At 38.1% G+C, this 25,021-nt stretch overlaps 1 long non-coding RNA gene across 2 annotated transcripts in view; it reads right to left on the reverse strand.

The window, feature by feature from the left end:
• LOC145531567 (uncharacterized) overlaps positions 1–25,021 on the reverse strand; it is a 112,397-nt gene that overhangs the window by 79,437 nt on the left and 7,939 nt on the right. Inside the window, exon 2 of one of the 2 annotated variants that reach the window (XR_014072538.1) lies at positions 13,068–14,186. The exons of the other annotated variant lie outside the window; for it this stretch is intronic. This is a non-coding gene — a long non-coding RNA (uncharacterized LOC145531567). Of the gene's footprint in view, positions 1–13,067; positions 14,187–25,021 lie in introns of those variants that run through there. 2 annotated transcript variants of the gene reach the window in all.

Raw genomic sequence — 25,021 nt, forward strand, 5'->3', positions numbered from 1 at the left:
AATTATCTGAGAAAGCAGAAACATGCAAGATCTTTTATGAAGACTTGATTTTTGCATCCATTTTTACAATTCTTTAGGCTTTATCATTTATTTATAAATCAGAAGCAGTCATGTTCATATGAAGATCAAAAATAAAATCAAAACACAGATAAGAACTATTACATGAGTGTATAGAGTGCTCTGTGGTACTGGAGGAGATTCTTGAGAAAGATTGAGGGGAAGAGGAGAAGGGGGCAACAGAGGATGAGATGGCTGGATGGCACCACTGACTCAATGGACGTGAGTTTGAGCAAACTCCAAGGGATAGTGAAGGACAGGGAAGCCTGGCGTGCTGCAGTCCGTGGAGTCACAAGGGTCGGGCAAGACTAAGCAACTGAACTACAACAAAGAGAGTATTCTGTTTCCAGTTTTTTAAGGAATCTCCACACTGTTCTCCATAGTGGCTATACTAGTTTGCATTCCCACCAACAGTGTAACAGGGTTCCCTTTTCTCCTCACCCTCTCCAGCATTTATTGTTTGTAGACTTTCGGATAGCAGCCATTCTGACGGGCGTGAAATGGTACCTCATTGTGGTTTTGATTTGCACATCTCTGATAATGAGTGATGTTGAGCATCTTTTCATGTATTTGTTAGCCATCTGTATGTCTTCTTTTGAGAAATGTCGGTTTAGTTCTTTGGCCCATTTTTTGATTGGGTCGTGTATTTCTCTGGAATTGAGCTGCAGGAGTTGCTTGTATATTTTGGAGATTAATTCTTTGTCAGTTGTTTCATTTGCTATTATTTTCTCCCATTCTGAAGGCTGTCTTTTCACCTTGCTTATAGTTTCCTTCGTTGTGCAAAAGCTTTTAAGTTTAATTAGGTCCCATTTGTTTATTTTTGCATTTCCATTACTCTGGGAGGTGGGTCATAGAGGATCCTGCTGTAATTCATGTCAGAGTGTTTTGCCTATGTTTTCCTCCAGGAGTTTTATAGTTTCTGGTCTTACGTTTAGATCTTTAATCCATTTTGAGTTTATTTTTGTGTATGGTGTTAGAAAGTTTTCTAGTTTCATTCTTTTGCAAGTGGTTGACCAGTTTTCCCAGCACCACTTGTTAAAGAGATTGTCTTTTCTCCATTGTATATTCTTGCCTCCTTTGTCAAAGATAAGGTGTCTATAGGTGCATGGATTTATCTCTGGGGTTTCTATTTTGTTCTATTGATCTATATTTCTGACCTTGTGCCAGTACCATACTCTCTTGATGACTGTGGCTTTGTAGTAGAGCCTGTGGTCAGGCAGGTTGATTCCTCCAGTTCCATTCTTCTTTCTCAAGATTGCTTTGGCTATTCAAGGTTTTTTGTATTTCCATACAAATTGTGAAATGATTTGTTCTAGTTCTGTGAAAATTACCGTTGGTAGATTGATAGGGATTGTATTGAATCTATAGATTGCTTTGGGTAGTATACACATTTTCACTATATTGATTCTTCCAATCCATGAATATGGTATATTTCTCCATCTATTTGTGTCCTCTTTGATTTCTTTCACCAGTGTTTTATAGTTTTCTATATATAGGTCTTTTCTTTCTTTAGGTAGATTTATTCCTAAGTATTTTATTCTTTTCTTTGCAATGGTGAATGGAATTGTTTCCTTAATTTCTCTTTCTGTTTTCTCATTGTTAGTGTATAGGAATGCAAGGGATTTCTGTGTGTTAATTTTATACCCTGCAACTTTACTATATTCATTGATTAGCTCTAGTAATTTCTGGTGGAGTCATTAGGGTTTTCTATGTAGAGGATCATGTCATCTGCAAACAGTGAGAGTTTTACTTCTTCTTTTCCAATCTGGATTCCTGTTATTTCTTTTTCTGCTCTGACTGCTGTGGCCCAAACTTCCAAAACTATGTTGAATAGTAGTGGTGAGAGTGGGCAACCATGTATTGTTCCTGATTTTAGGGGAAATGCTTTCAATTTTTCACCATTGAGGATAATGTTTGCTGTAGGTTTGTCATATATAGCTTTCATTATGTTGAGGTATGTTGCTTCTATTCCTGCTTTCTGGAGGGTTTTAATTATAAATGGATGTTGAATTTTGTCAAAGGCTTTCTCTGTACCTATTGAGATAATCATATGGTTTTTATCTTTTAATTTGTTAATGTGGTATATTACGTTGATTGATTTGTGGATATTGAAGAAGCCTTGCATCCCTGGGATAAAGCCCACTTGGTAATGATATATGACCTTTTTAATATGTTGTTGGATTCTGTTTGCTAGAATTTTGTTAAGGATTTTTTCATCTACGTTCATCAGTGATATTGGCCTTTAGTTTTCTTTTTTTGTGGCATCTTTGTCTGGTTTTGGTATTAGGGTGATGGTGGCCTCATAGAATGAGTTTGGAAGTTTACCTTCCTCTGCAATTTTCTGGAAGAGTTTGACTAGGATAGGTGTTGGATCTTCTCTAAATTTTGGTAGTATTCAGTTGTGAAGCCATCTGGTCCTGGGCTTTTGTTTGCTGGAAGATTTCTGATTACAGTTTCAATTTCTCTGCTTGTGATGGGTCTGTTAAGATTTTCTATTTCTTTCTGGTTCAGTTTTGGAAAGTTGTACTTTTCTAAGAATTTGTCCATTTCTTCCAAGTTGTCCATTTTTTTGGCATATAGTTGCTGATAATAGTCTCTTATGATTCTTTGTATTTCTGTGTTGTCTGTTGTGATTTCTCCATTTTCATTTCTATTTTTGGAGAGTCCTTAAAAAACTGGAAATAGGACTGCCATATGACCCAGCAATCCCACTGCCAGGCATACACACCAAGGAAGCCAGAATTGAAAGAGACACATGTACCCCAATGTTCATTGCAGCACTGTTTATAATAGCCAGGACATGGAAGCAACCTAGATGTCCATCAGCAGACGAATGGATAAGAAAGCTGTGGTACATATACACAATGGAATATTACTCAGCCATTAAAAATAATACATTTGAATCAGTTCTAATGAGGTGGATGAAACTGAAGCCTATTATACAGAGTGAAATAAGCCAGAAAGGAAAACATCAATAGAGTATACTAATGCATATATATGGAATTTAGAAAGATGGTAACGATAACCCTCTTATATGAGACAACAAAAGAGACACAGATGTATAGAACAGTCTTTTGCACTCCGTGGCAGAGGGCGAGGGTGGGATGATTTGGGAGAATGGCATTGAAACATGTATATTATCATACGTGAAACGGATCACCAGTCCAGGTTTGATGCAGGAGACAGGGTGCTCAGGGCTGGTGCACTGGGATGACCCAGATGGACGGAATGGGGAAGGAGGTGGGAGGGGGGCTCAGGAAGGGGAACACATGTACACCAGTGGTGGATTAATGTCAATGTATGGCAAAATCACTACATTATTGTAAAGTAATTAGCCTCCAATTAAAATAAATAAATTTATATTAAAAAAGAGTATTCTGATATCAAAAGAATAAAAAAATAGATCTTGAATGAATGGCCATATTTAAGAAAGCAAAAATCATTTAAAATCAATAGGGAGAATCAATAAACATTCCTAAAATTTGAATGGCAGGGCTGCAAATTAGAACACAATCTTTCTTAACCATAAAGTTTCTTGTTTTGGTGAATTTTGCCATTTCTATCTTGTCAACATCTTAACAGCTTATTAACTATGACTGAACTGATGGATATCATTATTGAAAGCTACTATCATTTATTAAAACATTTCTATGTACCAAGGCCTTGGGTGCATAGAGATTTTACGTATGTTCCTTCACAAGATACTTAGAATACCCAACATAAATACCAAGAATCCATCATTCTCATTTTGCAAATAAGATACATGAAGTTCAGACAAATAAATCTCTTGGCCAAAGTCATACAAAGGATAGAAGGCAGAGATTGACCTCCAGTTTGGGTCTCTGCCTCACACAGCACACCTATGTTCCATTTAGTATGCTGCTTTCTATTTTAGTCATCTCCAATCATTCTTTCACACATTCATTTTTTTAAAACCCATTTAGTTCAAAACTAAAACAAGCAGATTTTAGATTCCTCCCACAGCCTTCCAGGCAACAAGAAGGATAGGAGCTATTAAAGGTGTAAACCTAGACACTCTACAACCTTGATAGGAGGTTGTAGCATCCCTTTAACATATAGAGTTCCTGAATCTTCCCAAAGTAACAATAAAAATGGAGAAAATTACACACTGATGGTTTTAATCTTAAAAAAAAAAAAAATAGAAGCCTTTAGCCTATGCTGGCCCATACTAGATCCATCTCTGTTGATAGTCTCCGTTTTTGCATAATTACTTGTTCTTAGGGCAATACTACTTATATTGGAAATATTACTGTTTATTATAAATATAAGACGTGAACTGAAAATCACTACTTTTCCTGTTGTGAAAGACAGAATCCCCATTATGTCAATAGCATGACAGACACATCTAAGCCAGAAAGAACATTTTGAATTAGAGCCAAAAGCATCTTCCCAAGAAAAACTCTTTGATGAATTAGGAAATGATAATTTGTGCCTTTATATTTTTCTTGTACCAAATTGTCTTAGATGAAGCTGAACCCTATAAAGCATTTACAGATTATGTTTATAGGTAGTGAGTTTAATATGCAATAATATTTGATTGGATTTTTATTTTCCTCAGAGCATTTAACCTCCAGAGTGTAATGACTTCCATATGGCTAGCCATGTCTATTTTTAGACTGTTAATTATCCATCTCTATTTTTAGATCTCTTCCTTCTTTTGGTTGCTGATTATTATAAGACTTAAAAGTGCCTTCTCAGATTTTAACAAGATTGTTTTTCTGCCAGAGTAGAAGCCAGTTCTGTCACTGAAGACTCCTTTTTCCCTTCCCAGTACCAATCTCCTCCACTTTTATTCTTCTCCCAGCAAATAAGTCAGGACAATATGATTCAATATATTTGTTAAGCTCTAAGTTATGTAATATCTTAAATAAGTATCAAACAAGATACTCATTTTCAAAGAGATTTTGCCCATGCCTGCTACCATTAAGTGGGAAAATAGTAATACTGCCCATGACAAAACTTTGTAAAATTGGGGCTGAAAAACCAAGTTTTGCACAGTGAAACAACCTATTTTGAATTCTCATTCCTTGTGCTAGACAGATTTTTCTTATTTTAGAGTATAAATAGGCAGCAAAATTTGCCTTAGAGATCAATAAGATGGTCCAATTTCCATCTTTAGACTCTGACTCCTACTTTTGAAAATTCCCAAGTATAATAACATCCCAAATTGGTTAGTTTTAATTTGTCCCTCATCACAGGAAATTGCCAGGTGGCTTTTTTTTCTTCTTTCCTTTCTGCTTATGTGAGTGTGTGTGTGTGTGTGTGTGTGTTTAAAAAACAACATAGACTAAAAACATTTGGAATTTTTGCAAATAGCTAAGGTTGAAATCCAGAATTTCTTTCATGTGCTTATTACATATAGTAAATTAAAAGACATCAAATATTCTAAGAATCATTCTGTATCCTAATCAAGTGATTTTTAGAAATTAGTCTATATGCAAATAGGAAAACAGCAAGGAATGGGCTCCACTTTAAACCCACCATGTGTTACTTTGCAACCTTAAAACTCTCTTGTCCAAGCAGGTTCCAACTATCAACAGTAGTGTCCATTTGCTTGGTTTATGGAGGATAGAAGTTGGGAGTGTGCATTAGAAACAACTGTGAAAGTGGAATGGCAACCCACTCCAGTACTGTTTCCTGGAAAATCCCATGGACGGAGGAGCCTGTAGGCTACAGTCCATGGGGTCGCAACGAGTAGGGCACGACTGAGAGACTTCACTTCACTTATGGTTCATAAAATAAATGTGTTGACTGTTTTGCCATTGTATTTGATGGTTTTTTATCTTAATTTTATTGGCGCATAGTTGATTTATAACGTTGTGTTAGTTTCAGGTATATAGCTAAGTGATTCAGTTACACATATACATATATTCATTCTTGTTTAGATTCTTTTCTCATATGAGTTATCACAGAATATTCAGGAGAGCTCCCTGTGCTATACAGTAGGCCCTTGTTGGTTATCTGCCTTGGACCTAGATGAAATAAGTCAGAGAAAGACAAATATCATATGACATCACCCATATGTAGAATCTAATTTTTTAGAAAAAATACAAGTGAGCTTATTTACAAAACAGAAGTAGACTTACTGATATCTAAAGCAAACTTATGGTTACGAAAGGGGAAACGTGGCAGGGAGGGATAAATCAGAAGCTTGGGAAAACACATACATTTGATGTTTTTAGTTAAATACCCATATCCCCTGAAATGTGAAGGAACCCTTCAACAAGGATGAAGTGCATGAAAATGCTTCATAAACTCCAAAAGAACTAACAGATAGGGGGAATTACTTTTAGTCCCGTTAGGGCTGTAAGAATTCAAAAATCTCAATACACTGACAAAAAGCATTTTGAGATGAGGACCTGCTGCTGCTGCTAAGTCACTTCAGTCGTGTCCGACTCTGTGCGACCCCATAGACGGCAGCCCAACAGGCTCCCCCGTCCCAGGGATTCTCCAGGCAAGAATACTGGAGTGGGTTGCCATTTCCTTCTCCAATGCATGAAAGTGAAAAGAGAAAGTGAAGTCGCTCAGTCGTGTCCGACTCTTAGCGACGCCATGGACTGCAGCCCACCAGGCTCCTCCGTCCATGGGAGTTCCCAGGCAAGAGTGCTGGAGTGGGGTGCCATTGCCTTCTCCAAGATGAGGACCTACTCAGGACCAAATTTTAAAACTAAGGTATGTTTTCCTTTTCAGTTCAGTTCAGTCGCTCAGTCGTGTCCAATTCTTTGCGACCCCATGAATTGCAGCACGCCAGGCCTCCCTGTCCATCACCAACTTCCAGAGTTTACCTAAACTCATGTCCATTGAGTTGGTGATGCCATCCAACCATCTCATCCTCTGTCATCCCCTTCTCTTCCCGCACTCAATCTTTCCCAGCATCAGGGTCTTTCAAATGAGTCAGCTCTTCGCATCAGGTGGCCAAAATATTGGAGTTTCAGCTTCAACATCAGTCCTTCCAATGAACACCCAGGATTGATCTCCTTTAGGATAGACTGATTGGATCTCCTTGCAGTCCAAGGGACTCTCAAGAGTCTTCTCCAACACCACAGTTCAAAAGCATCAATTCTTTGGCACTCAGCTTTCTTTATAGTCCAACTCTCACATCCATACATGACTACTGGAAAAACCATAGCCTTGACTAGATGGATCTTTGTTGACATAGTAATGTTTTGCTTCTGCAGTTGGCTGATTCATCCTTGGTCTTTTAGAGAAATGTGCTTCATTGGAACAAAATAACCATATATTCTGCCTCCATTTTTATAAAATATTCATCCCATGGGAGGATACTCTTTTAAGAAAGGTATTGATTGTCATGTGCCTTATGTGGCACATTAAGATGGACTATAAAAGAAATTTTAAGTGTTTCATTTAAAAATATTCCCACAAAAGACTTCATATGAAAGAGCATATTACATACAACCCTATCAAAAGCTACATGTCATCTGACTAACTAATCCTTCCAGGACTGATCTGAATTAAAACCTGATAAGGTATTAATCCAAAAAAAAAGAGTAGGAAAATAAAAGGGAAGTTGGTAATTCTATCTTTATTTGACATCACTATGGGAAAAAAACAGTCCTCATTTTGTAAATTTAAGATTTCTACTAGGAAATGTCTCAGAATAAAATATTTTATTACAAAGTTGTTGTTGTTCAGTTTCTAAGTTTTGTCTTACTCTTTGCTACCCCCTGGACTGCAGCATGCTAGGTTTCCCTCACAGTATCTTCTTTTAAATGAAATTTTAAATCTGCTTCTTGACAAAATCCCAAGGAGACAATGCAGACACCAAAGAGAAAATTTTAATATTTTATTCCCATACTATCTGTACATTAAAAAACATAGTAAACAAAAAAAAACAACGACAGTGAGTCTAGGTCTAAATTTAATCCATAAGAACAAAATGAATGACTAATAACTTTCTTAGATTTTAGCTTCTCTGTTTATTAAGCAAGGATGTGTGTTGAATTGCTCAGTGATGTCCGACTCTTCGTGACCCCATGGACTGTAGCCCACCAAGCTCCTCTGTCCATGGGATTCTACAGGCAAGATTATTGGAGTGGTTGCCATTTCCTTCTCCATTAAGCAAGGATAAAATAGAACTATTTTCATTTTGACTTCACAGAGCATGATTTATCATGCCATTCAGCTTTGATATCACATATTTTCTATCAGTGTCCCACTGGGTGAAATCCCCAATTATAGGAATACTAATTTACACATTCATTTATTTAGCAAATATTTAGTAATTCTCTATATTCCAATAATCAGCACAAGGCATCATTGGAGAAATTCAGGCAATTTCATAGAAAGGTTGAGGATCCTTCTGGAGCAGTATACTGCTCCTAAGAAGAAATGGAGGAATACCATAGAAATACAATAACTATACCAGCAGCAGAAGATTATATGTCCTTTTTACTTTATTAGTATTGCTCACAGTAACTTGGTAAGATATGTATTATTATTCCCTTCTTTACAGTAATAACTAAAAACTAATGCATAGGATTTGGTAAACCCAGTGGTGTTTTGTGACAGTGATAATGACTGGCTTTGAACTTAGGCCTGTCCTCAAGCCTATGCATTTTCCACTACACAATACTATTAATAAATGTGTTATATCTCACTGGCCACATATTAGACATTCTACTAAGTGCTTTAATTGTTTTATGTCATCTAATCCTTCCAACAACCCTGTGAATTAGGCACCATTATCATTGTGTCCATATTCATTATAGGTAATGAAACAAGCATGGAGACACAGGGCCAGGGTCACATGGGAAGAAGAGAAATTGGATTTGAATGCTTCCCAGGTGGCGCTAGTGGTAAAGAGACTGCCTGGCAATGCAGGAGACACAGCAGATGTGGGTTTGATCCCTAGGTTGGAAGATCCCTCGGAGGAAGGCATGGCAACCCACTCCAGTATTCTTGCCTAGAGAATCCCACAGGAGGAGGAGCCTAGTGGGCTACAGTCCATGGGGTTGCAAAGAGTCGGACACGACTGAAGTGACTTGGCAAGCAGACATACATCTGGCTACAAAATCCTCTGTTATACTCTCTTCCCAACAATGGACATGGTAAAGGTAACAGCATGTGGATAATGTCAATATGAAATTGAAAGTGTGACTTTGGTGTGCTGAATTAACTTGCAATGAGCAAGATAATTCTTTTCTTCAGGACAGAGATTGTAGCACCTGATTGACATATTAAATCCAAACACATATATGTGAGGTTCACTGCCATACCCACTCTACCCCAGACCCCATCAACTTTATTTCTTAGCACTGCTCCCTTCCAGAATTTCCCAAGATCCATTCTGTGGAACATCAATGTGCCTCAAGATGATTGAATAGTGTCCTACAAAAGATTTCATAGTCACAGAAGTTTAGGAAATGCTCAGTTCCACAAGCTTGCTTTTTGAAGAGTTGTTTAATTTTTATAAATAGCAGTACTTCCTAGGGATCTTTAATGTATGCTATGAACTCCTTAAGTCTGAATGTAACATGAGTATTTTTCCAGTTTATTTAATCACCAAACTGTATCTACCTATCACAGAATGTTAAATTCTGCAGGATCACAGGAAAGTAGAAGTTTGTGTGTCCACACTTACCTAGTTATCTTCTTGAATCCTGAGCTCTCTCTCTCCCCATTCTCTGTCCATGAAAGGCCTTTGTATTTTGCTTCTGTCAACCCAGGACTTTCACCTCTTGTTAAACCTCTCTCAAGAGCTCTCTTGGGGAAAGCCTTCCCCAAATCACTTCACCTCCTGGTTTCCTGTTTGTTTCTCACAACATTTGGATTTTTTCTGCAAAATGTTATTTACAATGTCCTGCAATGAAGGTATACAGCATTTTTAACCAGAGTTCTATATGAATTTGAGAAGCATCATTTGGCTACTTTTAAAAATGATTTGCTGTGCCTCTATAGTGAAATATCCAAAGAGGGTAAGCACTAGACTGCAGATCTGTTCCCAGGAGCAGTGTCTTCTCTTTCCATACTGTACCCTCATGAAAGAGAGCTTGCTATCAAAGAGGGACTTACCATATTTGTCCCAACTTTCAAAGGCAAACTCTTTTCCTTAGGAGAGGTGGCGCTAGTGGTAAAGAACCCACCTACCAATACAGGAGATGGGTTCCATCCCTATGTTGGGACGATTTCTCTGGAGAAGGGAATGGCAACCCACTCTAGTATTCTTGCCTGGAGAATCCCACCAATAGAGAAGCCTGGCAGTCTACAGCCCATGGGTCACAAAGAGTTGGACACAAATGAGCAACTAACACTTTCACTTTTCAAAGAACTGTACCTACATAACCATGATATGAGGCAGCAAGTCATGCTAGAAGGATGATCTCTTGGATTTTTGTTTTGCTTTGCACGGTATTGCCCTGTGTTGTTTTTAATTGGAGTATAATTGCTTTACAATGTGATGCTAGTTTCTGCTGTGTGTGAATCAGCTCTGTGTATTACATATATCCCTTCCCTCATGAGCCTCCCTCCCCCGCGCCCATCCTGCCCACCTAGGTCATCACAGAGAACAGAGCTGAGCTCCCTGTGCTATAGAGCAGCTTCCCACTAGCTACCTAATTTACTTGCCACTGCTACTCTCTCAATTCATCCCACCCTCTCCCCTGCGTCCACAAGTCCATTCTCTATGTCTGTAAATAGGTTCATTAGTACCATTTTTCTAGATTCCACCTACATGCGTTAATTTACTGTATTTGTTTTTCTCGGACTTACTTCACTCTGTATAACAGATTCCAGGTTCATCCACATCTGTTGTGTTATTTTATGGGCGGCTGGCTTTCCCTAGAAAGCAGAATCTCAGACAAGAACCTGTAGGCAAATAGTTTACTTGGGGAAATGACACCAAGAATGGAGGCAGAAAACTGGAGAACTTTGTTCCACCGTGGACTAATCACTGTTCTGACTACCTGGGGCCCAACCCCACTGGCAAAGGTTGAAGAGACGATAGAAAGGGCGTCCAAATGGCCTGCTCACAGGACACACTAGCGCCTGTCCGCCACTGGCTAAGGGCTGCCCCACGGGGGGTCATCCTCTGGCCCTTCCAGGCAAGGCAGGCTTTGAGTCCTTTGAGGTTTTTGCCCCAGGGCATAAAGCAAAAACTATGTGATGTGGCTGAAGTGGATACCATCAAATTAAACCTTCACAAAGCCAGATGTGTCAGAGATGATTAGAGATGAAAGTAGACTGAGGGTGTGAGAGAGTGCCCAAGAGATGGCTGGGTTCAGGTCACATCTGCTCTCACTCAGCAGAGCCTTACCCCTTCACACACCGTGCCTGGTGAATGGCCTGGGCAGCAGGAAGAATCTTACACAGGCTTTGCAGCAGTAGAAGAAGACCGGATGAAATGCTCTGAGAAAGAGAAGCAGCACTTCATTTGGCAAACAATTACAATAAATGAGTTGGCGAATGCAAATAGTTCTGTATCTCTGATTACATTTTGTGTTAACAGCCAAATACTTCTATGAAAAAGTGCACAATTTTTATAAGGTCCTGCTATTTCATAGTCACAAAAAGTCTTAAAAACAAAGACAGTCCTCATGGATTGCATAAAATGATACACATTAGTTAAAATTTTCAAAAGGCAGAAAAATAAGTTTATATACCAAAGTACCCAAGCAGATGGAGAAATAACCATGAACTCAATTACATAACACAGATGCCACTGACTTCTCTTAGCAAAGAGGGAAATAGCAGAGACAACTGTCTTACATTTCATTTCTCTCCAGATGTCATAGAACATCTGGTAGTGAATAAGAGTTTTGATTGGACTACCAATGTTTGAAATTTAAATTGATTAAAATGATAAATTGTCATTTTTCATGTCCCCCAGTCTATGTCTCCAAGGGATAACGACAGAAGTGACATAATCATTTTTCCATGTAAAAGGCAGGAGAGAATAAGACAGAGAAGTCCTCCAGAAGGAAAGAAACGTCAGAGAAACACATGAGAGCCTGTAAGGACCCAAAAGTGAGAGAGAGAGAGAGAAAAAGAAAAAAAAAATGCTGCTTATCCTTAATCACAAGTGACTTATTTAAATAGACAAAATGACAGGCTGACCTCCATCTATTTTAACTGCCAAATCCTATCAGCAGGGTGTGATTACTTCCCAGGACCACCTTCTGCGGGGGGGGGGGGGGGGGGGGGGGTGGGGGGGGGATTCTCAAATCTCTGGCATTTCTTCCTCCATCCAGAAATCCGGAATCCTTCTAAGGAAACATTTGTGACCATTAAACCAATTGGAGTTGAACCCATGTCCTAAAGGTTGACAGGACAATTTATTAATGTGCTATAGTAACCAAGTCTGGATTAAAAAAGAAGGTCTGACACAGATTTTTTTTCATCTTCCTTTTTTTTTTTTTTTAAAACTTTTACAAGATGTTAGTACCTTTGAGATCTCTATCTAAAGGAAGAGAAATAGCAGTTTCTGGCCTAGAATTTCCTGTTCTTAAGTTAAAGAAACTCATCTTTTATTTTAAAAACAAAATTAGAAGGAATTAAGTCCCAGGAAAAGTTAACTAAAATTGTCTCATGAGTTAAAAAGAAAGAGAGCTAGAAATAGTATAAAGAAGTAGACATGCCTTTTGCAACCACATAACCAAACAAGCTAACTAACATTGTTCCTTCCAATTAAAAAATAAAATAAAAAAGCCACAAGCTTATGAGCCAGACTTTTAGAGATAGATAAGTAAAGAATTAAACTTTTCAGTGTGTGTTTGCCTGCTTAATGGAACAAGTTTCCAGGTAAAATGAACTAAGTATATGTGTGTGTTTCTTATCTGGGAGAATAGAATATATTCTAATGACTCTTTATTTTCCCAAAAATTAAAGTTGGAGAGCAGATATAAATATCTATGAAGAATTAAGAAGTAAATAAACCTGCTATTTACTGAATATGTAAAAGTTTGTTCTATGCATTCAGCCTGAACAATTTTCAGCATAAAATCCAAACCAAGGCAAATGACTTTACATATTAATTCAAACTTTTAAAGACATATATTTTTCATATCAATCAAAGAGGTGTTTTGAGTTAAATTCCCAAGAAGCTTGCTTTGCAAATTAGAAATTCATTTTCTGAATCATCCAAACGTAAATGTCTAAACTCTTTTGTGAATGTGATTCAAGGATTCCTAGGCATTAACTGGATAAATAAAATCTTTTAAATCGGTGACTCAGGCAACCCTTTCTGTTTCAAACTGTTCTCCAGAGCAAGAAAAACCTCTTAGACTGTGATATAATGCCAGCCTATTGCTTGGTCTTGCCTAAAATATATTATCCATGGACCATCATAATTTTTCCTTTAAATATACAGTTTAGCATTCCAGGCATTAATCTCTGTTGGATTAACAAAGAAAACATTTCATATTGAAGCAATGAAAAGTTGTTTATGTTGAAAATGATGAAAAGGAAATTCTCCAATATTTTAACTTTTCAAGTCCCTGGTTGGTAAAGAAAACATCCCAAGATAAAATGACATTTCAATTATCCTAAGTTAAAAAAAGGAGGGAAAACACACACACACACATGCAAAGGAAAGCACAAAATATCCTATGTGGACTTGAGGGTGTTTTCTTTGTTCTTTTCAGTTCAAGATGAAACAGCTGTTTGGTGTTTAAAATAGCATCTTACATTTAGATCTTTCTTCGCGTCAAAAGGAAGCCATCTTATCCTTCCAGTTTGCCAGTATTAGAGAGGAGTAAACACTCATTTCCTACATATATTATTTATAATGCAGACTTGTGAACTTTCGCATCCAGAGTCAGACTCACCCCGTCCTTCTCGGTTATGAATTCCTTCGCCTGACCCCATCAACAGACCAGAGTAACCTGAAGGTCATCTTTTCCTTTCATTCATTTTTTAAACACGTGTTTCCTTATTACAATCCAGCAGCTCTGACTAATTCAAGGGCTGCTCCTATAAAAGGTGGAGATGACAGTTATTTTATGATATTTTATCAGTGAGCTAATACGAGTGTCTCAAAAGAAACTTCTTAATGGCGGTGAAATCTTTACAAGGGTCTCATGTTTCCACTCCTTCGCTCAGAGTAACAGTTCTGTAAGTACCTGCCAATATGATTTGAAAAGCACATCTTCTTCCTTGGAAAAAAAAAAATACTTTTATAACTAGCAGATCTCAAGCTGCTTAATCTAAGGCACTTGAAACAGGCTTGAAGAAGCTTAAAGCAAAGAGGCTTTGCTCTCTCTCTCTCTCTCTCTCTATATATATATATATCTTTCAAAGAAGTCCTTTAAAATAAATTCTCTGGCTTTAATTTTGGGAAGATTTTGAAACTTATCACACTAAACCACATAGGTTCATTGTCAGCTCTACCCTGCCCAATTCTCAGCTCTGTTACTGATTTAAAAAAAAGTGTCTATTAAATTAACCACCCCCCTCCAAAGAAAACAACTCCTAGAATATAAGAAGAAACCCAGGAGTTTTTCTTCTCTCATATATTCAGGTGGCACTGCAAAAAGAACATAATGGGGTTATTATATTTTGTTTTTCTAGAAATATGAATAGTTTCAAGACCCATATCCGAATCATAAACCCTTTTACTGTGATTGTTTTGTTTGGGCTTCCCTTGTGGCTCAGCTGGTAAAGAATCCACCTGCAATGTGGGAGACCTGAGTTCAATCCCTGGGTTGGGAAGATCCCCTGGAGAAGGGAAAGGCTACCCACTCCAGCATTCTGGTCTGGAGAATTCCATGGACTGAAGAGTCCATGGGGTCGCAAAGAGTCGGACATGACTGAACGACTTTCACACCCACACACACTTACTGAAATATTAAAGCTGGGAAGCACTAATAAAGTCCACAGTTATAATCCATCAAGTTATAGGTAAAGCAACTAATGTCAGAGAATTTAAAGTTCTGATCCATTGTAAATTAGTAAGAATTTACTATTTGTTGAATGAATTATATGATTACTCTGTCGCTCTCTTGAATAAGAGAAACTGGGACATTGTAAATAAGCCAGAATAATCAGAATTGTCAACAATTTTTTAAAAATTCAACACTGAGATTAAATTGCTTCTTTGTCCTAGCCTAGTTTAAACTTAAAGAGCTAAAGGATGGGTTTTTTTTTTTCTTCATTTTTATTTTCCAGTGAGCTATTTTACTTCATGTAGGATGCCCTCGAACTTCATACAATTCTACCAAGGAAAAAATCTTCTCCATTATTCCAGATTTCCTGCCTAACTTTTGCATATTTGTTCATTCAAATATAGCTTTCAGGTCTTCTGAGCTCTTCTTTGAGGCCATTTCTTTTCACAACAAATGATCTCAATTTTATCTCCAGACATTCTAGGAGTTTGCAAAACATGAATATGACAATAGTCAAAAGAGAATGGGAATTCATTTCAAAATGATGTGTAACCTTTCCCTTTCCCCATCTCTAAATACCACTGTTTTCTTCTGGCTTCCAGTGCTGGGGATTTATTCTCTTTTTCTCATTTTGCCCACTAAGAAAATGGGGCAGAGTCTAAAAGAATGGACCATGTCTGAGAGCAGCTGGTTCCCACCCTATGTAGACCCTGTCTCACCCACGCAAGTGGCACTCCATAACCTTATTTCCACTGACGTTTTTTTTTTTTTTCATCTTAGAAAAACTGGGCATAAGGAAGTATGTACACCCCCAAGATCTTGAATTTACCCAGTCAGGCCTTACTCAGCAGCTCAGTGTCTTAACGACCCTGGCAAAATGACATGGGTCATATTTTCACATGGATGAACTGTTCTTGAACAATTTCTCCAGTGTATGAGGCACAAACAGGCTTTTCTTCAACATCAGGCATGCATGTCTTCCCCGCCTCTTGCTTTATAACAAACATATGTATTGTGGCCGGTGCAAGAGAAATTCTATTCCCCATTAATGTTTGAGTTTCTCTCCTACTCACCCCCTTTTCCTATTCCCTTCAGATGTCTCTCTCTCGCTTGACATTTCAAGATAGCAAAAAAGTGAAGGACCTCTGTCCTAAATTTTTTTGTTTGTTTTTTTGCCTATGGAAATGGATAACATTGTGTGGCCAATTCATTTTCCCCTGCCCTCTCTCTATGGGAATCTGAGGCAAAAAGGAGTATCAGTTATCATAGTCATGTTGACATTTAAAAATCTGTACGTTCTTCCTCCCTGGAAGAGATCATTGCTGTTCAGGGCCACTCTATTTCATGAGACGCCAAGTTTGGAGCATCATTACAAATCAAAATTCTAGATATAACTGTACCATAATTGCTGCTAGTTCTCTTTTCAAGAATGGGCTTCCTTGGTAGCTCAGACTGTAGAGCATCTGTTTGCAATGAGGGAGACCCGGGTTCAATCCCAGGGTTGGGAAGATCCCCTGGAGAAGGAAATGGCAACCCACTCCAGTACTCTTGCCTGGAAAATCCCATGGACGGAGAAGCCTCGTAGGCTACAGATCATGGGGTCACAAAGAGTTGGACAAGATTGAGTGACTTCACTTTCATTTTCACTTTTTACTGCTTTCAAGAAAGAATGATGGGGCTTCCCTGGTAGTCTAGTGGTTAAGAATCCATCTTGCAATGTAGGGGATACCTGTTCTATGCCTGGTCTGGGAAGACCAGTTATATGCTTGTGCTGTGGGGCACAACTACTGAGCTTGCACTTTGGAGCCCACGAGCCACAACTATTGAGCCCACGTGCAGCAACTACTGAAGCCTGAGTTCCCTGGAGCCCGTGCTCTGCAATAGGAGAAGCCACCACAATGAGATGCCTGCACAGCACAACGAAGTTGTGGGTCTAGTTGCCCTTCTCGCCGCAACTAGACCCACACACAGTAACAAAGACCCAGCACAGCCACAAATAATAAATAACAAACATTTTTTAAAAGTATTCAAAATAGAATGATGCCCCCCCAAAATCCCCAAACACATCGACATTTGCTATTTAAGCAACACAACATCCTATGTTGCACAATTGCACATAGTAGGTAATCCATAAATATTATTGAATTAATGAATAGGTTAAAAGGAATCAGACCAGCAGGAATTTTTTATTTTTTGGTTGTACCCCATGATTATTTCTTATAAATTTAAATGGCTCTAAAACATTCCTTCTTTGGAAAAGGGAAGTAAAGTTCTTTAGAAGAGAAGGCAGTGTAGAATATGTCCCAGGGAATCAGACTGTTTACTCAAAAAGTAAAGAAAAAGAAGATTTTTCCCATGATGTCAGGCAGACAGTGTGTTTCAAAAGATCATCCATTAGGAGCTGACCAAATGTGTGCTTGATGGTTCAACTTGGCTGTCATTCAGTACCCTGTTCACAAACTCTCTTTCATATGAGTTTCCTTCTAATGTCAGCATGATTAATAATAGGAAACTGGTCCACAGAATCATTGATCTGAATGGAAAAGGAAAGATACTTGTCAGCTCTATAAGTAGTTATCAATTCCTTTTCCAAAAGGTAATTTGTGAGGAAAAGATTGAGGTATCACACAAACTTATCTCTCAGAATGAAATTACAAAGTATGAAGTCCAAGTAATGATACTGGGAAAAGTCTCATGATTTTTTGTGGCTATATTACACTTATCAGTGTGTTCTGTTTGAATTGTGTATGGAGTTTATTTTCTAGATACAGGCATTCGCATCTGTTTTGAAACAATCCCCTGATAGGTTTCCCATCATCGGTTTAATGATCCCAATATATGACTTTCTGGGGGCCTGGAACACTAGGAGGGTCTTTATTATCAGTTCTGGAAAAGATCACATTTCTGTCCACTCAAAACAGAGAAATGCCTTAATGGCTTATCCCATTTTCTCAATATCAATGAACAACTTTTGACTTTCCTAGAAAATAGTTTCAATATAATCTAATTATTTCCCAGTGATAAAAAGAAAATAAATGTTGGAAGCCAGGATGATTACTGGGCCATTCAAGAACCCAGTGAATTCTCACCATATTTTTTAGAACAAAAGCATACAGTCTATCTGAGAAACCATGTGAAATAATCTGAACACCTGTCCCAAAACGTGCAGATCAAGGGAAAAGTTCATTTTCAAGGTTTGTCTCAGTTCCAGTAGATTGTTAATGTTCTTTTTAATAGTACCATGAATAAGGGACTCAAGCTTACTCATCCATGTAGGTACAGATTATCACAGGAGTTGAAGAGTTGATGTGATGGTTACAGTGGCTTGTCCATCTCTCTAAACTAGGCATCTCTCAGCCAAGATGGCTGGAAGGTTGCAATTGAATCAGTGAAGGAATGAAGCAGCAGTTTTGTAAGTGTAACAAAAGACACTAAATAATGGTCACAGAGATACCTTATGTTACCTTGCAATTTCTCCCATGTGCTGCTCTGTGCTTAGTGGCTCAGTTGTGTCTGACTCTCTGCAACCCTATGGATTGTCACCTGCCAGGCTACTCTGTTCATGGGGATTCTCCAGGCAAGAATATTGGAGTGGGTTGCCATTCTCTCCTCCAGGGGATCTTCCCAACCCAGGGATCGAACCCACGTCTCCCACATTGCAGTCAGATTCTTTAGCGTCTAAGCCATCAGGGTAGCCCAAGAATACTGGAGTGGGTAGCCTATCCCTTCTCCAGGGGATCTTCTCAACCCAAGAATCGAACCAAGGTCTCCTGCATTGCAGACAAATTCTTTACCAGATGAGCTACGAGGGAAACCCAAAACTCCCCCATATTAACCTCAAAATGTCCCCAAGGTACTTCTTGCCAAGTGAGAAGGAAAATTCTCGCTGCCTGAGACCCTTGTCATCCAGGTCTTCAACCCAACCACACGGAATATCATGCAGTTACTATCCAGAGTTGTAGTGGTGGCTGGCAAAATGGCCAGATCCCCCAGAAATGACTTCCTAAGAGAGCTCAGGGGAAACAAGTGCCTGAACCCTTCGTCCATAACACCTGCAGCTAGGCACACACTGGGAAGCCAGAATAACTCAGGGTCCTTTTTGAGAAAGTCACTTTGTGGTCCTGTTTCCTCTCCCATAAAGTGATGAACTAGGTTATAGACACAGAGTCATAAATACTAGGTTATAAATACACATAAAGTCACCTGCAGCAGAATTTGGGTACCATACAATTTCATTCCCTCTCAAAAGTCATGAATAAGTATACATCAAGCAAGTCTGGAAAGTTATCTGGCTGCATTCTTAAAAATACTGACCTGCAACGTTTTTTCAAGCCTTATTTATTTAAAGTCATCACCCTCGGAGATTCCAGCATAGTCTATCTATTGATACAAAAGCTTGGAAATTCCTTTTCAGGGGTCAGATAGCTTTTTTCAATATTCTGCATATGGGTCAGCCTTTCAATATGAATGTGGTTTTTGGAAGTGAACACACATCATTAAGTATCAATCGTGTAAATAAGGTGAGTGATTAAAGTGGGCAAAAGTACAAATTTAGATCAAAAATGAAGTGTGACTATAAATATAACACAACCTATTTTCCTCTGCTGATCACAAGCCAAGCCTGAGGGCAATTCCAAGGTTGAATCTATGGATGAGAGGGTGATCTGACAGGGACAGCTGTCATCTGTCACCCTGTTGACCTTCAGGGTTAATTCACCTGATCTGGGTGGATGACTAAGGGTCATCTCCACTCATGCTTTCTCTTTGGAAACTCCTTGAATGATAATTTTTTAAAAAAGAAAAGAGAACCCTTCTTTCATTAGGAATGGCTTCTCATTCTTTCAACAAATGTTTATTGAGTTTTTCCCATACATCCAACATTGTCTAATACATAACCAAGACAGTCTATACTCCTATACTCAAGGAAACAAAAAATTAACAAAAGTTGTAAACAGCAATAAATGCAATGAAGAAAAATATGGAGACATTAGATTTTTTAAAAAGCCATTACATTAAGAGGATAGATATAGAAGCTTCTCTCTGAGAAAGTACCACTTCTGCTAAGATCTGAATGATTAAAAAAAAAAAAAAAGTGTCATAGAAAATCATGAGGAGGATTTCCAGGCTGAGAGAACGGTAAGTCTAGAAATTCTAAAATAGGATAAGCCAGGTGGATTTTTTTTAATTTAATAGGCAAGTACCATGTGTCGGGTGTATAATGTACAAGGCTGATTATACATATAAGTAACTGTAACTTGACAAGCATCAAGTCACTGGCGTTCTCAAAACATTTCAACCACAGTCAGCATCTGAGCAATAACTATGAACCTTCACAAGGTTACCAGTGGGAAAAACAACATTCCCATGAATAGCAATCTCCTCCAGTGTTAGAATGAAAAAGAGAGATTCCCTTAGAGTCCCATCAATGCAAGTCTGAAACACGTTTTAAAGAAGATGATAGTGGCCAGTATTTAATTTGGGATTGCTTTTTCCAGGCCTAAACATTACTTCCTGCTCAGGCAAGCTTGAGAAGATGGGATCAAGGGAGTTTTGTGGTCCAGTGAGCAAAGGATGGGAAAATCAGAAAGATTCTGAGTTATAATCCCAGTTGAGCTACCAGGTGACCTTTAGGCAAGTCATTCGACCTCCCTATGCCTCACGCTCCCAGCTGGAAAATTGGATAAGACCAGCAGGATATCACTGAAAACCAGATGCTACACCAAACACAAGCTTTCCCAGCTAAATAAATTACCACCAAATAGACAGGGGGGCTGGGAGGGAGGTGCAGCGTCCAATCTATGGATCCATGTGAAATGCACAATTAAAGATACATGGCTACTCTTTATATTTAAAAGTTATTAATCTCTCTCATATTCATCAAATCAAATTAATAAAGTGAGTAGTTCAAACAAGAGTACTATTTCCTGAGATACTTAGAAATGTCACTCTAGCTGGAATTGACTTTGCCACAGCAGATTTGCAGGTTAATAATTGTTACAATCCCAGTCTTGCCTCATTACCCCTTCCCATGACAAGTCACGCCAGTGTCAATGACACACAGCTAGAACAACAAAGAGAAGTCTGAAACAGGAGTTTATTTCCCCATTTTTCAAACAAAGTAAACTTGCAGTTTCTATGTGAAACAAACAAGGATGTTTTATGTCTGGGTATTAATAAGATATTTAAATGGAGAGCAAAAATCCCATCACTCATTATACTGTTTCACTGATATCAATGAGACTTTTTGTTTACAAAACCAATTTAGAAAATGCAAAAATATTTAAAACTGGGGATTTTGTTTTCCAGTGTGAGTTAAAATACCTTTATTCAGTCTCATGGGAAAAAAAATATATATGTATATAAATATATATATATATATATATGTTCATTCAGTTGAATTATCTACTGAATAAAAGAATGTTGCTCAGGAAACTGCTTTACCTTTATGATAGCATTAATATTTGAGCCTATTTTAAAAAATAATCATGTTTTAATTCTATAACATGAAATTGGACCACAAGTGGTCACACAGGCTACAAATATTATCTACATGGATATGTGCTCAACACAGGTGTTTATCATTCCAAACATCTACATATTTAGGCATATCTAGGTGTCTGGCTTAATTTTTAATTTTCCACTTGGATATTTTTGATGTTATGTGAACATTCATAGAAAGGTAATTAATTAAACAAGCTGAAGATATTGAAAATACTACCCTGGATGCCAGCGTATGCCTAACATTATGCCAAAGGATTATACACATAGAGTAAATGTGGAATGAAAAATCACTTATTAAAACTTCATTAGGAGGGGACTTACAGGGAAGCAATGATGGGATCAGGCTGCTTGTGAATATGACAGCTTTTGTGTAGCCACTTTCCTTTGAGCTTAGCCAAGTGATGCTCCAAGCAGATGCTAAGGTTGCTTTGATTTGCTTTTAAATTAAATGCTCTTGCTTCTTCTTTGATCTAAATTCTGATAAAAGTAGTTTTCACCTTAGAGCAAGTTTTTATTTCTTTAAAAATCCATAGATAAGAAAAACAAATAGTGTACATTAAAGCATATATGTGGAGTCTATCAAACAGGGGCTCTGTGACAGGCTGAAGGGTGTGATGGAGAGGGAGACTCGGGAGGGAAGAGACATGGTGTACCTATGTCTGATTCTTGTTGATATATGACAGAAAAACACAAAATTCTGTAAAGCAATTATCCTTCAATTTAAAATTTTTTTTCAAAAGACTAAAAAAAAATGCATATATGTGGAGTCTAGAAAAATGGTGTCACTGATCTTATTTGCAAAAAAAAGAGAGATGCAGACATGGAGAATAAACATGTGGACACCAAGGGGTAAAGGGAGAGGTGGAAGGAACTGAGAGATTAGGATTGATATATACACTATTGATACTACCTATAAAATAGTTAACTATGAGAACCTATTGTATAGCTCAGGGAACTCTACTCAGTGCTGCGGTGCCCTAAATGGGAAGGAAACTCAAAAAAGAGAGGATATATGTACACATATAGTTGATTCACTTTGCTGAACAGCAGAAACTAACCCAATATTGTAAAGCACCTATAATCCAATAAAAATTAATTTTAAAATATCCATGGACAATATTGATGATGAATGAGTGGCTGAAATTTATGCAACTAAGTGACCTTGGTGAGGTCACATAATAGCTCAGAGACTCATTCTCACTCAATGATAAAATGAAGCTAATAATAATCACTTCAAAAGGCTGGGACAAGGATCACCAAACTAAAAGTGTTTTGCCATTTATGCCACGATAGGGGAATTGCTTCTTATGGTTGTAGGCTGTTGTTTCCCTTCATGAGTCTGCCTTGAGGGGCTTACCCAACTAGGTAGCTCTTCATTCCCCTCTATGTACAACCAACTAGGTGTGTGACTGGACCTGAATCAATGGCTCCAGAGGAAACAGAGAGGCATCTCCTGAGATGCCTGGATCTTGGAGAGACAGCTCAGGGACCTTGGGGAACACAGAGTTGTAGCAGTCTGTGTATACACTGGCCTGAGTCCCATCACCTCAACCTCAATTGTTAGCTATAATCCTGCATTCAGAAAAAAACAGCAATAAATAACTGTCATTATTTCAGTTCAGTTCAGTTCAGTCGCTCAGTTGTGTCTGACTCTTTGTGACCCCATGAATCACAGCACTCCAGGCCTCCCTGTCCATCACCAACTCCCAGAGTTTACCCAAAATCATGTCCATTGAATCAGTGATGCCATCCAACCATCTCATCCTCTGATGTCCCCTTCGCCTCCTGCCCCCAATCCTTCCCAGCATCAGGGTCTTTTCCAATGAGTCAGCTCTTCGCATGAGGTGGCCAAAGTATTGGAGTTTCAGCTTCAACATCAGTCCTTCCAGTGAACACCCAGGACTGATCTCCTTTAGAATGGACTGGTTGGATCTCCTTGCAGTCCAAAGGACTCTCAAGAGTCTTCTCCAACACCACAGTTCAAAAGCATCAATTAGCATCTTGGCATTATTTAGCATCTACACAATCAAGACCTGGGCTTCCCCAATGGCTCAGTGGTAAGGAATCCACCTGCCAAGCAGGAGATTTGGGTTCAATCCACTGGAGAAGGAAACGGCAACCCACTCCAGTATTCTTGCCTAGAAAACCCCATGGAGAGAGGAGCCTGGCAGGCTACAGTCCATGCGATCACAAAAGAGTTGGACATGACTGGGTGACTAAACAACAACAATCAAGACATATATACCTTTCCCCTGATTGTTTTCCATGGGTCATTATTGGTTTTATTCTTAAGCATAGATGAAGATTTGGAACAAATCTTGCCAAAGAAAAACTAATGATAGCAATAACTGAGAGGGAGACAGAAAGAGAGAGGGGGGAGGGGTGGAATTTGAGAGGAAGAGCCAGATAACTTTTGGAAGAAGGAAGGGTAGGGAAAGGAAAGAACCAATCCCTGTGATATCATGAACAGGTCCACCAGATGTATCTTTGAAACGTGTATAGAAGTTTATTAAATCAATATCAATCATCTTCAGAAATCAAAGTCCCTCATCACTAGTTACCATGTAATACTATTGAGGTTCTTTAGGATAGAGAAGTGTTCTGCTGTAGCCAACACACTTACAGAAAGATAAATTTTAAAGATCTTTAGAATGGCAGTTTGAAACACATCATATTTACAAAATTTTAACTGCCAACAAATTAGGTAAGGTTGGCAGGGGGAAAATGAGTCTGTTGTACTTCGTCATGTAGCTGGATGATCTTTTATGCCATTTGTCTTCTCCCATACTGAGGCATTTTCTTTTTCAGAATTTTTCATATCTCTGTCTTCTTGGTACTAAACTCATTATCACCACAGCAGTTATATATATGGTAGTCTGGCTCAGGGCTATGGTAAATAACATTAGTGCATAATTTCTTTTCAATAGAGAATTGTTAAAATAAGCAAAATATGTGAATGTGATGCTAATGGAAATCTCTGTAACACGTGGGTTTTAAATCTCAGCCTGGCAACATTTGATAGGACATAGCTTCAATAGAGTGAAAATGTGTGGACATTTCTTTGAAAAATGTGAACGCTTGATATGGATGTACCACATATATTTTTTGGGTATTGTGTTTTAAATACGCTTCCAAAACAAGTCATTTAAAATCCATTAAACCAACTATTTAACATCATATGGAGGGTCGATTCAATCTTTTATTTTTCTTTTATAACTAATAATTCTTGAACTAATAATTTCTTTTATAACTAATAATCCAGCCTGGCAACATTTGATAGGACATAGCTTCAATAGAGTGAAAACGTGTGGACATTTCTTTGAAAAATGTGAACGCTTGATATGGATGTACCACATATATTTTTTGGGTATTGTGTTTTAAATATGCTTCCAAAACAAGTCATTTAAAATCCATTAAACCAACTATTTAACATCATATGGAGGGTCGATTCAATCTTTTATTTTTCTTTTATAACTAATAATTCTTGAAAGTAGTTTGCAGATATAGACAACCCTAGTAATAGTGTTGCCCATAAAAAAAATAAGATAGAACTTAGGAAATGCCCATCATGCTTTGCTCAGTTAGCATCAAGAACCTTGGAGAGG

This window comes from Giraffa tippelskirchi, chromosome 13 (assembly GCF_054371585.1).
Source record: "Giraffa tippelskirchi isolate mGirTip1 chromosome 13, T2T-mGirTip1v1.2.pri, whole genome shotgun sequence".
NCBI classification, from domain to species: Eukaryota; Metazoa; Chordata; class Mammalia; order Artiodactyla; family Giraffidae; genus Giraffa; species Giraffa tippelskirchi.